The sequence below is a fragment of the Mustela erminea genome, chromosome X (assembly GCF_009829155.1).
Source record: "Mustela erminea isolate mMusErm1 chromosome X, mMusErm1.Pri, whole genome shotgun sequence".
Taxonomy (NCBI): domain Eukaryota; kingdom Metazoa; phylum Chordata; class Mammalia; order Carnivora; family Mustelidae; genus Mustela; species Mustela erminea.
The window spans coordinates 31,768,814-31,783,122 of record NC_045635.1 but is presented as its reverse complement, the minus strand read 5'-3'; the positions used below and the strand labels follow the sequence as shown (position 1 = coordinate 31,783,122).

Genomic DNA, 14,309 nt, shown 5'->3' with positions numbered 1-14,309 from the left:
CGTCTTCTGATTTTGGCTTAGGTCATGATCTCAGGGTTGTGAGATCGAGTCCCAAGTTGGGCTCTGCACTCAGCGAGGAGTCTGCTGCTGGAGATTCTTTTTCTCCCTCTCCCTCTGCCTCTCCCCCACTTCCACACACGTGTGTGCACACACTCTCTCTCATATAAATAAATCTTTTTTTTTTTTTTGAGAAGGTTGTCTAAGGTGATGGGAAATGTGTTTTTTGGGGGAAGGGATAGACTAGTGGCAGGACATCCTAGGCTCAAGTCTAAGTTCAATGAAAGACTTTTGAACACTTCTTTAGTGACTACAGCATAAAATGTATAAGTAACAATATAGAATTGTCCCAATACTCATCTTTGAAAAACATATAATAGGATGAAAATAAATAACTTGGAAATTAAAAAGAAACATGTTTATCTTAATGGGAAAAATACCTTTGATTAATGTATTAGACTAAAAAGAGAGAGAGAGAGAGAGAGAGAGAGAGAGAAAAGAGCACCCTTACCTTTCCTTACCAAAAATTTCAACGAAAATCACCTAAAAATTACACTTTCACCAATTCTTGGTTTAAAAATCCAAAAGTTAATATAGGTTTGTTTATTTTTATTATTGTTGTTTTACATTGTTTATTTAAAACAAAAGTTTCATGTGAAATATATTTCAAAGATATAATCATTACTTTCTCTATATAGGTCTATCCTAGAGAACTTCAACTGCATTGGTCCATTTTTCCCCACAAAGATAGTATTTTTCAACTAGTCTAATGAAAGACAAAAAAATAAACAAAAAAAGTCACAATAGAGAAAAATGCTGGAGTAGAAATCTGGTAACCAAATTCACATCCTGCTACTACACAGTGCCATGATCTTAACTAAATCAATTGGATTTGCAAGGCCTCAGTTTTTTCATCAATAACAAGAAAAGGTGAAATAATATCGACTTTCATGAAGGATTTAATTTGCAATGACTTCAAGATATCACCAGCTTTCATACTGGACACCAAACATGACTAGCAGTACCGACCGACATACTATAATTCCAGAGAACATTGCTGATTACATTCCCCAAAGCAATTTTCTCCTTTCTTCTCACCTAAGAATCCCAATTTTTGTGACTGTTTCATTACTTTTATCAAGCACAGGTTTGGCTACAAGCAGGGAATGTAATTATGGTCAATGACGACATGTAATGGGAAATACACTGTGAACCACTGGAAAAGATTTACCTTATGGAAAAAGAGAAGTGCAAGATGAGGTGCTACTCAACCAGCCTCAAGAGTAACTATATAAGGATGTTACATGAGAATTTCAGTAGAAACATTGTGGTTCTTAGTGCACATGCCTAATATAAAGCCAGCAGGCTGAGAAGGGCTGATCAAAAATGAATCTTTAATAACTTTATTAAGCAACTGACTGAGTATGCTTATAATCCTCTAATGCTTAACTTCATCTAATGTAAAATACCGAATTTATTTTGAAAGCACTTTCACTTGTGAATTCTGTTATTTAATACTAAAAGCACTAAAATTGATAAAAATAATCTTTTTTTCTTTTAGAGGGAGAGAGAGAAAGGAGGAGCAGGGGGGAGAAAGAGACTTTCAAGCAGGCTCCATGCCAAATGCTTGAGCCCAACTCAGGGCTGGATCCGACAACCCTGAAATCAGGATGTGAGTCAGATGCTGAACAGACTGAGCCATGCAGGAGCCCCCCAAAAGAAGTTTTAAGAGAAAAGTCAGATTATCTATTGACCCTTAGCTTCCATCACTACTCAGCGAATTGGGTGTAGTACAACCTCTACAAATGTCCTATTATTTTTATATACATTTCTTTACATGAAGGAATAAAAATACATGCTATACTGAGTCCAAATAATTCCCTTATTTTTGCTTTAAAGTATGTCACAAAAGGGAGAATATGTAAACAACTGTTATATTTCAGGTGGCAAGATTCCACAACAGGACATAACATAGGCACAGAAACTTATCTAGCTAGTTCCACAGTTGCAAAGAAGAACATAATAAATAAGAAACTTAAATATTAATAAATAAGTCTGGAGGCAAATTTCCTTGGTTTTAAATGTAAAACAGTGATAAGCATCAGCATTAATTCACTATAGCTAAGTTAATTTAATATTTTTGAACTTTGCCATTTAATGTGGTTGGTAAATCCAGGTTGATTTAAAAAATGGTAAGGAATTGGAACTGATTAGTAAAAGTTTGGTAATTATCAGTTAACTGTCAATTTCTCCATTCATCAGATCTTAGATACTTTGTCTACATTTTTGTGTATTAGAGACTCACATTTTAAAATATTTTTTGGCTACACAACAAAATAAAAATTTTGAGTGAACATATCTGAGGAAATAAAAAAGCAAAGGAGAGAATAACAATGTATGATGATTTATATTTTCTAAACAAAAATATTTTAAGTTTCTTATGAACTCTGACCAAATTCTCAGGGGCCACCTTGAACACCAAATGTCCCATGTAAATCTTCCTGGTTCCCTTACCAAAATGATTTCTGTCCCTTTTGATTCCCATAGCACACTGCTTCTATGTATACTAGGGCATTCACTATCAACATTGCATCAGCTCTTTTTCTTATACTTGTCACTATTAATAATATCCTTGAAGGCATGACTGTGATTTAATCATACCTGTACCCCTTACAGGGTCTATCCAGTATCTTTCGTGGAGGATATTCAATTTGTTGAATTGATGAGAATTGTAGTATTTTTATTCTTCCAAAACAAATCTTTCATTGGAGTTTATCTTTAAAACTCTCTTATAAAAGAAATCTCTCGCCCAAATCCTAGAATATAGCTTCTCTTAACAACTATACCAATATAAAAGGATGTAAATGTCAGACCTGAAACAAAGTGACTTTAACATGCAAGTGACTTTCATACAAGGAAAAAGGAAGCCATTATGAAATGTCATTTTTCCAGCAGGTGTGAGGAACAACTTTATACCAAGCCATGTGTGGGCAGTGGCATTGTCAATGTCTTTTGTGTCGTGGAACAGAACACTCAGAGTAAGTTGAAATGGTCTTTCTCCTGTGTCCTTCTTTTGTGACTGTTCACAAGGTCTAGCAAACTTTAAACATCTCCTGAATCAACTTATTATTTTAAGTTTCCAGTCATATGACATGAATAAATACTTTACTCCTTGACCAACTGAAATTATATTTTGGTTGGTCTGTGCTCCCTGTCTCCAGTCCCGTTCCTGTGAATCTATTCCCACTATAGATGTATGAACAAATACATTTAATCCCTTAATACCCACATGGCAAACTGCTGACGTTTTATGCTGATATGCAATACCCCTATATATACCTATATTGATTTTTCTAATCCCCAAATTCAACGAAGGCAACCTATTCACAGAACTTCTTTACTGTATATCATGTATTCCATTTGGCATTGTTTGTATCATTCCCTCGGAGTGAACAACTTCCTCACTCAAAATTACCAATCCAAATCCAATCCACACTTCAAGACTCCAGATAAGTCCTGCTTCTCTACAGTGTTTGATGGATCAATCTACATCACATCCATCTCTTCCCTAATCTGAATCCTAAACTTTGTTCTTTGCATAAACTGACAATTACATGCGTAGAATGTTATTTATCATTGAACATGGATGTATCTTGATAATTCAATGATTGTGTATATGCTTCAAAGGAAGAAATCATTTTTTAAAGACTTATTTGAGAGAGAGAGCAAGCAACAAAGAGTGGGATGGGAGCAGGGAGGGACAAAGGAAGAGGGAGAAACTTAAGCAGACTCCATGCAGAGCACAGAGCCCTATGCACGGCTCAATCTTATGACAGGAATCACAACCAGAACCAAAACCCAGTGGGATGCTAAACCAACTGTCCCATCCAGGAACCCCAAGAAATCATTCATTATACAATTTATTACTCTAACAAAGGGCTCAAAATATACTAAGCGTATAATCTGATTATTGCTACTGAGGACTTGATATAAAAGGCCAGATGGAATTATAATGTGGAGATCCAAATATAATAATGTATATTGCCATTCTGATCTCTACATAAATATTTATTTTTTAAAAAATGAAAAATTGGGGCGCCTGGGTGGCTCAGTGGGTTAAAGCCTCTGCCTCTGGCTCAGGTCATGGTCTCAGGGTCCTGGGATCGAGCCGCACATCGGGCTCTCTGCTCAGCAGGGAGCCTGCTTCCTCCTCTCTCTCTGCCTGCCTCTTTGCCTACTTGGGATCTCTGTCTGTCAAATAAATAAATAAAATCTTTTAAAAAAATGAAAAATTATCTTTTTAACTACTAAATTTAAAAATGAAAATACATCCATATTCAAACAACTCTGCTCCTTTAATTCACTCTTAGAACTTGGGTAATGCTACTAAATCACTAAAGCTTCATTTTTAGAGTTTAAGAAAACTGGACAATTCACTAGAACTACTTTCCTATCATGCACAGTTGCATATACATTATTATATATATTTAGAAATATCCAGTAGATTTCTATGAAGTCATATTTCAAATTCAACATTTTAGCAATACCCTACAAAAAGACTGCCTCAATTTAGATTTAAAATGTATGAACAAAACAATATTAAAAGGAGGCAGCTAACATTTTTACAAAGAAGACATACAAATGGCCAACAGGTACATGAAAAGCTTTCAACATCACTGACCATGTGGGAAATGTAAATCAAAACCATAATGAAGTATATTACCTCAGACCTGGTAAAATGACTATTATTAAAAAGAGGAGAAATAAAGTTTTGGCAAGAATGTAGAGAAAGGAGAAATTTTGTATGCTATTGCTGGAAAAGTACATTGTTACACCATTATGGAAAACAGTATGGGGGTGTCCTCTAACAATTAAAACTAGATGGGGCACCTGGGTGGCTCAGTGGGTTAAAGTCTCTGCCTTTGGCTCAGGTCATGATTCCAGGGTCCTGGGATTGAGCCCCGCTTTGGGCTCTCTGCCTGCCTCTCTGCCTAGTTGTGACTTCTGTCTGTCAAATAAATAAATAAATGAATCTTTTAAAAAAATAATTAAAAAATTAAAACTAGAACCACCATATACTCCAGCGTCCCTACTTCTGAGTATATAACCAACAGATATATACAGGATACAAAACCATCCACAGAAATCAGTTGCTTTTCTATCCACCAATGATGTGACTAGAGGAAGAGAAATTAAAGAATCAATCCCAATTATAACTACACCAAAAACCATAAGATAGAGAAGGAGCAAAATGGCAGAGGAGTCGGGGACCTAAATTTCATTGGATTCCAGGAATTCAGCTTGAGAGTTATCAAACCATTCTGAACATCTACAAACTCAACAGGAGATTGAAGAAAATAATAGTAACAATTCTATGAACAGAAAAGCAACCACATTCTCGAAGGTAGGACACACAGAGAAGTGAATCTGAGGTGCTATATAGGAAGATAGACCATTGGGGGTTGGGGGCACGCAGCTCCTGGCAAGCAGTAGAGGAGGGGAGCACAGAACTGGAACTTTTAGAAGTCTACTCCACTGAGGGAAGAAGCTCCAGAGGCTAAGCAGGGGATGGAGCCGTCAACAGGACAGTGTGGTATCGGGTCCCTCGGGGTCACAGAAAGCCTACGAGTGTGACAGAGCTACCTAGTGTCAGAGTGGGGAAGCTGGCTGCAAAGACAGAAGGAAGGAGGGGGCTTTCACCTCCAGGTTGCCATAAACTATGAACCCTCGCACAGTCACACCACTGTTCCTCGAGCAGGGACCCAACAAGTGGCAGATCTCGGGAGACCCTCCCCTTTCCTCCACCGGGAGGAGTGACGCGGGAGCACACAGCAGGAATCTACTGGGTTTGGAGACTCCAAATGGGGCTGTGTGCCAGAGATAGAAATGCTCACTCACAGTCCGGGTGAGCACAGAGCAAGGCCAGAGACCAGGGAGAGAGAAGTGATAGACTGCTTTTCTTTGAGGGCACACTGAGAAGTGGGGCCCCGAACTCTCAGCATCTCCAGGGCTGGAGATTGGGAGGCTGATATCTTCATTTCCGTCTTCCAAAGCTATATGGAAAGTGTTCAAGGAAAAAAAGCTGCCAAGAACAAAACTGAAGAGATTACTTAGCCTGGCTCCTGCCAAGGGTGGAGCAATTCCATCTCCGGCAAAGACTTTGAGAAGGCACCCCCTTCAACAGGCACCCCCCCAAGAAGGCCAGCAAAAACATCCAGCCAAGATCAACTTCACCAAACACTGAGAACTACAAAACTCCAGAGCTAGGAAAATACACCACACAGAATTCATGGCTCTTGTCCCATGATTCTTTAGTCACTGAAACATAATTTTTTTTAATTCAATTTTTTGTTTTGCTATTTTTTCTGGAATTCTTCATCTTTCCTATTTTACCAATTTTAACTGTTGTATCATATCAAAACCTTTTTAAAAGTCCTTTTTAATTTTCATCATTAGAGTCATATTCCATCCCTTCACTGTATGTAATCTTATTTTTTGTATACATAAAAGTTTTTCTTCCTTTAAAATATTGGGATACAGTTTCTTCTTTTTTTTTTAATATTTTATTTATTTATTTGACAGACAGAGATCACAGTAGGTGGAGAGGCAGGCAGAGAGAGAGGAGGAAGCAGGCTCCCTGCTGAGCAGAGAGCCCGATGCGGGGCTCGATCCCAGGATCCTGGGATCATGACCCAAGCCAAAGGCAGAGGCTTTAACCCACTGAGCCACCCAGGCGCCCCAGGATACAGTTTCTTCTAACAGACCAAAAAATACCCTAAATCTAGCATATGGATTTGTCCTACTCTCCAGCCTGATCACAATCTCTCCTTTTTTTTCTATTTTTCTTCTTTCAACAAACTGCTTATCAATTCCTTTAAAAAAAACTTTATTAATTTTCATCTTTAAAGTCATAGTCCATTCTTCATCATGTTTATCCTTATATTTGTGTATATATATAAGTTATTCTTTCTTTAAAATTTTGGGAGGCAGTTTTCTAACAGACAAAAAGACACCCAAAATCTAGTGTGTGGCTCTATTCTATTCACCAGTCAAATTATACAGACAGACAGATACACACACACACACACACACACACATACATATATACATATATACATATATGTGTGAGTGTGTGTGTATGTATTTTTTCCCCCTCCTTTCTTCTCCCCCAGGTTCAGGTCTCTCCTGATTTGGTTAGTAAATACTTTTCTGCAGTCATTGCTACCTATTTAGCATTTTGCTCTCTCATTCTTCAGTTCTTCTCTGGATAAAATGACAAGACAGAACACTTCACCTGAAAAAAAAAAAAAAAAAAGAACAAGAGGCAGAACCAACAGCTAGGGACCTAATCAATATGGACATTAGTAAGAAGCCAGAAATAGAGTTACAATAACAGCTATAAACATGCCACATGGGTTTGAAAAAAAGCATAGAAGATACTAGAGAATCCCTTTCTGAAGAAATAAAATCCATTTCTGGAGAAACAAAAGAACTATAATCTCACCAAGTTGAAATTTTAAAAAGCTATTAATGAGGTACAATAAAAAATGGAGGCTCTTACTGCTAGGAAAAATGAAGAAGAAGAGAGAATTCGTGATATAGAAGACAAAATGATAAAAGACAGAGAAGCTAAGAAAAAGAGAGAGAACTACTGAACCAGGAGAGAAGAATCTGAGAGATAAGTGATACCATAAGATGAAACAATATTAGAATAATTGGGACCCCCCGAAAGAAGAAAGAGAGAGGGGTTCATAAGGTGTACTAGAGCTTATTATAGCAGAGAACTTCCCTAATTTGTGGATGAAAACAACCATCAATATCTAGGAGGCACAGAGAACCTCCCTCAAAATAAATAAAATAGGTCAACACCCCGTCATTTAATAGTAAAACTTACAAGTCTCAAAAACAAAGACAAAATCCTGAAAGCAGTCTGGGACAAGATATCTATAACCTACAATGGTAGAAATATTCAATTAGAAGCAGACCTATCCACAGAGACCTGGCAGGGCAGAAAGGACTGGCATGATATATTAAGAGCACTAAAGGAGAAAAATACGCATCTAAGGATACTATATCTACCTAGGCTGTCACTGAAAATAAAGGAGATAAAAAGCTTCCAGGACAAACAAAAACTAAAAGAATTTGCAAACACCAAACCAACCCTATAGGAAATACTGAAAGGGGTCCTGCAAGCAAGGAGAGAGCCTAAAAGTAACAGACTAGAAAGAAACAGGGACCATGTACAGTAACAGTCACCTTACAGTCAATGCAATGACACTAAATTTGTATCTTTCAATAGTTACCCCAAATGTAAGCAGGCTAAATGTCCCAATCAAAAAACACAGGGTATCAGAATGGATTAAAAAAACAGGAACCATCGATATTCTGTCTGAAACAGACTTATTTTAGACTTCAGGTTGAAAGTGAAGGGGTGGAAAACAATTTACCATGCTAATGGACATCCAAAGAAAGCTGAAGTGGCAATACTTATATCAAATAATTTAGATTTTAAGCTAAAGACTATAATAAGAAATAAGGAAGGACACTAGATCATACTTAAATGGTCTGTCCAACAAGAAGATCTAACAATTTTAAATATATATGACTCTAACATGGGAGCAGCCAATAATATAAACCAATACATAACAAAATCAAAGAAACACAATGAGAATAATATAATAATAGGAGGGGACTTTAATACCCCCCCTCACTGAAATAGACAGATCAGCTAAGTAAAAGATCAACAAGGGAAGAGAGGCTATAAATGACACACTGGACCAGATAGACATCACAGATATATTCAGAAAGAACATTCCAACACAAAGCAACAGAATATACATTCTTCTCTAGAGCACATGGAATATTCTCTAGGATAGATCACATCCTAGGTCACAAATCAGGGCTCAACTGGTATGAAAAGACTGGGATCATTCCCTGCATATTTTCAGACCACAATCCTTTGACACTGGAACTCAACCACAAGAGGAAAGTTGGAAAGAACTCAAATACATGTAGGCTAATGAGCATCCTACTAAAGAATAAATGTGTCAACCAGGAAATTAAAGAATTGAAAAAATTGATGGAAACAAATAAAAATGAAAACACAACTGTTGAAAATCATTGGGATGCAGCAAAGGTGGTCCTGAGAGGAAAATACATGGCTAGAGAAGCCTTTCTCAAGAAACAAGAAAGGTCTCAAATATACAACCTAACCCTACACCTAAAGGAACTGGAGAAAGAACAGCAAAGAAAGCCTAAACCCACCAGGAGAAGAGAGATCGTAAAGATCAGAGCAGAAATCAAGGAAATAGAAACCAAAAGAATAGTAGAACAGATCAATGAAACTAGGAGCTGGTTCCTTGAAAGAATTAGTAAGATTAATAAACCCCTGGCCAGACTTATCAAAAAGAAAAGAGAAAGGACCCAAATTATTAAAATCATGAATGAAAGAGGAGAGATCACAACCAACACCAAAGAAAAACAATTGGAAGAACAGATATGGGGTGCCTGGGTGGCTCAGTGGGTGGGGCCTCTTCCTTCAGCTCGGGTCATTATCTCAGGGTCTTGGGATTGAGTCCCGAGTTGGGCTCTCTGCTCAGCTGGGAGCCTGTATCCCCCCCACCGCTTGTGTCTCTGTCTACTTATGATCTCCCTCTCTCTGCCAAATAAATAAATAAAATCTTTTAAAAAAAGAACATATTATGAGCAAGTATACATCAGCAAATTTGAAAATCTGGAAGAAATGGATGTGTTTCTAGAGACATATAAACTACCAAAACTGAACCGGGAAGGAATAGAAAAACTGAGCAGACCCAGAAAATTGAAGCAGTCATCAAAAATCTCCCAACAAACAAGAGCTGAGGGCCAGATGGCTTCCAGGGAAGTTCTACCAAACATTAGATGAAGTATTAATACCTATTCTCCAAAGTATTCCAAAACATAGAAATGGAAGGAAAAGTTTCAAACTCATTTTATAGGCCAGCATTACCTTGATCCTAAAACCAAAGACCTCATCAAACAAGAGAACTACAGAGCAATATCTTTAATGAACATGGATGCAAAAATTCTCACCAAAATACTAGCCAACAAGATACAACAATACATTAAAAGGATTATTCATCACGACCAAGTGGGATTTATTCCTAGGCTGAAAGGTTGGTTCAACATCTGTAAATCAATCAGTGTGATATAATACATTAATAAAAGAAAGAACAAAAACATCATGCTGAAACACCATTTGACAAAGTACAGCATCCTCTCTTGATCAAAATTCTTCAAAGTGTAGGGATAGAGAGTACATACCTCAGTATCAAAAAAAAACATCTATGAAAAACCCACAGCAAATATCATTCTCACTGGGCAAAAACTGTGAGTTTTTCTCCTAAGGTCAGGAACACAGCAGGGCTGTCCACTATTACCACTGCTATTCAACATAGTACTAGAAGTCCTAGCCTCAGCAATCAGACAACAAAAAGAAATAAAAGGCATTCGAATCGACATAGAAGAAGTCAAACTCTCACTCCTTGCAGATGATATGATACTTTATGTGGGAAACCAAAAGACTCTACTCCAAAACTGCTAGAACTCATACAGAAATTCAGTAAACTGTCAGGATATAAAATCAAAGCACAGACATCAGTTGCATTTCTATGTACCAACAGCAAGACAGAAGAAAGAGAAATTAAGTAGTCAATCCCATTCATAATTGCACCCAAAACCATAAGATTTCTACAAAGAAATCTATTAAAGATTCTGAGTAAAGAGGCAAAGAATCTTTACTCAGAAAACTATGAAGTATTCATGAAAGAAATTGAGGAAAACATACTCATTGGATCAGAAGAACAAATATTGTGAAAATGTCTATGCTACTACAACAATCTACACATTTAATGCAATCCCTATCAAAATATCATCAACTTTTTTCAAAGAAATGGAACAAATAATCCTAAAATTAATATGGAAGCAGAAAAGACCCTGAATCACCAGGGGAATGTTGAAAAAGAAAACCAAAGTCAGCAGCATCAGAATTCCAGACTTTAAGCTCTATTACAAAGCTTTCATCACCAAGACAGTATGGTACTGGCACAAAAAAGGAATTCAGCAAATTCCTATCTATGTTCCACATAAATCAGTGGCATAGAGAACCCAGAAATGAACCCTCAACTCTATGGGAAAATCACCTTCAACAAAGCAGGAAAGAATGTTCAATGGAAAAAAGACTGTCTCTTCAATAAATGGTGGTGGGAAAATTGGACAGCCACATGCAGAAGAATGAAACTGGATCATTTCCTTATACTGCACACGAAAACAGACTCAAAATGGATGAAAGACCTCAAGGTGAGACAGGAATCAATCCAAATTCTTGAGAACATAGGCAGCAATCTCTTCCACCTCAGCCACAGCAAATTCTTCCTAGAAATATCGCCAAAGGCAAGGGAAACAAAGGCAAAAATAAACTATTGGGATTTCATCCAAATAAAAAGGTTTTGCACAACAAAGGAAACAGTCAACAAAACCAAAAGACAAACAACAGAATGGGAGAAGATATTTGCAAATTACATATCAGATAAAGGGCTAGTATCTAAAATCTCTAAAGAACATATCAAACTCAATACCCAAAGAACAAATAATCCAATTAATAAATGGGCAGAAGACAAGAACAGATATTTCTGCAAAGACATCCAAATGGCCAACAGACACATGATAAAGTGCACAAAATCACTTGTCATCAGGGAAATACAAATCAAAACCACAATGAGATACCACCTCACACCAGTCAGAATGGATAAAATTAACCAGTCTGGAAATGACAGACATTGGCAAGGATGCGGAGAAAGGGGAACCCTCCTCCACTGTTGGTGGGAATGCAAGCTGATGCAGCCACTCTGGAAAACAGCATGGAGGTTCCTCAAAATGTTGAAAATAGAACTGCCCTATGACCCAGCAATTGCACAACTGGGTATTTACCCTAAAGATACAAACGTAGTGATCCAAAGGGGCACGTGCACCCGAATGTTTATAGCAGCAATGTCCACAATAGCCAAACTATGGAAAGAACCTAGATGTCCATCAACAGATGAATGGATCAAGAAGATATGGTATATATACACAATGGAATACTATGCAGCCATCAAAAGAAATGAAATCTTGCCATTTGCGACAACATGGATGGAACTAGAGCGTATCATGCTTAGCGAAATAAGTCAAGCAGAGAAAGACAACTATCATATGATCTCCCTGATATGAGGAAGTGGTGATGCAACATGGGGGCTTAAGTGGGCAGGAGAAGAATCAATGAAACAAGATGGGATTGGGAGGGAGACAAACCATAAGTGACTCTTAATCTCACAAAACAAACTGAGGGTTGCTGTGGGGAGGGGGGTTGGGAGAAGGGGGGTGGGGTTATGGACATTGGGGAGGGTATGTGCTTTGGTGAGTGCTGTGAAGTGTGTAAACCTGGTGATTCACAGACCTGTACCCCTGGGGATAAAAATATATGTTTATAAAAAATAAAAAATTAAAAAAAAAAAGATGGAAATAGAGCTACCCTACAAACCAGCAATCATAGTACTGGGTATTTACCCTAAAGATACAAATGTAATGATCTGAAGGGGCAGGTGCACCTGAATGTTTATAGCAGCAATGTCCACAACAGCCAAACTATGGAAAGAGCCTAGATGTCCTCTGACAGATGAATGGATAAAGAAAATGTGGTACACACACACACACACACACACACACACACAGGAATAGTATGTAGCCATCAAAAAAAAAAAACCAACAACAAAATCTTGTCACTGGCAACAACATGGATGGAATTAGAGAGTATTATGCTAAGTGAAATAAGTCAACCAGAGAAAGACAATTATCATATGATCTCTCTGATATGAAGAATTTGAGAGGCAGTGAGGGGGGTCACGGGGGAAAGGGAGAGAAAAATGACACAAGATGGAACCAGAGAGAGAAAAACTGTAAGACACTCTTAATCTCAGGAAACAAACTGAGGGCTGCTGGAGGGGAGGGGGTAAGAGGAATGGGGTGGCTGAGTGATGGACACTGGGGAAGGTATATGCTATGGAGAGTGCTGTAAATTGTGTAATACTGATGTTTCACATATCTGTACCCCTGAAACAAATAATACATTATATGTTAATAAAAAAAATTTTAACAGACACACACACAGAAACAAATATAAGATAATTAAGAATAATCCTAACCAAAAAGGTAAGAGATCTGTACTCTAGGAACAACAGAACACTTATGAAAGAAACTGAGGAAAACACAAAGAGATGGAAAAACATTCCATGCTCAGGGATAGGAAGCATAGAGACTGTTAAAATGACTATGCTGCTCAGAGTAATCTACACATTCAATGGAATACATATCAAAATGCCATCAACATTTTTCGACAAAACTGGAACAAATAATCCTAAAATGTGTATGGAACCAGAAAAGTCCCCTAATCACGAGGGGAATGTTGAAAAAGAAAGCCCAAGCTGGGGGCATCAAAATGCCTGACATCAAGCTGGATTACAAACTGCAATCATCAAGACAGCATGGTACTGACACAAAAACAGACACCTAGATCAATGGAACAGAACAGAGAGTCCAGAAATGAATCCTCAACTCTATGGTCAACTGATCTCCTACAAAGCAGGAAAGAATATCCAATGGAAAAAAGATAGTCTCTTCAATAAATGAGGCTGGAAAAATTGAATAGCCACATGCAGAAGAATGAAGCTGGACCATACACAAAGATAAACTCAAAATGGATGAAAGTCCTAAATGCGAGACAGGAATCCATCAGAATTCTAAAGGAGAACACAGGTTAATAACCTCTTGGACCTCAGCCACAGCAACTTCAGGCAAGCTACATCTCTAAAAGCAAGGGAAACAAAAGCAAAAATGAACTTTTAGGACTTCATCAAGATAAAAAGCTTTTGCACAGCAAAGGAAAGAGTCAATAAAACCAAAAGGTAACCTACAGAATGGGAGAAGATAGTTGCAAATGACTTATCAGATAAAGGGATGGTATCCAAGATCTATAAAGAACTTCTCAAACTCAACAACCAAGAAATAAATAATATACTCAGGAAATGGATAGAAGACATGTGGAGACATTTCTCCAAAGACATACAAATGGCCAACAGACACATTAAAAATGCTCCACATCACTTGCCATCAGGGAAATACAAATCAAAACCACAATGAGATACCACCTCAAATCAGTCAGAATGGCTAAAATTGACAAGACAGGGAACAACAAATGCTGGCAAAGATGTGGAGAAAGGGGAACCGTCTTACACTGTTGG

General features: G+C 37.6%; 1 protein-coding gene across 1 annotated transcript in view; it reads right to left on the bottom strand.

Annotated features, from left to right (window-relative positions):
• Nucleotides 1-14,309, bottom strand: part of CFAP47 (cilia and flagella associated protein 47) — a 521,025-nt gene that overhangs the window by 283,353 nt on the left and 223,363 nt on the right. The gene's annotated exons all lie outside the window — the stretch shown is intronic.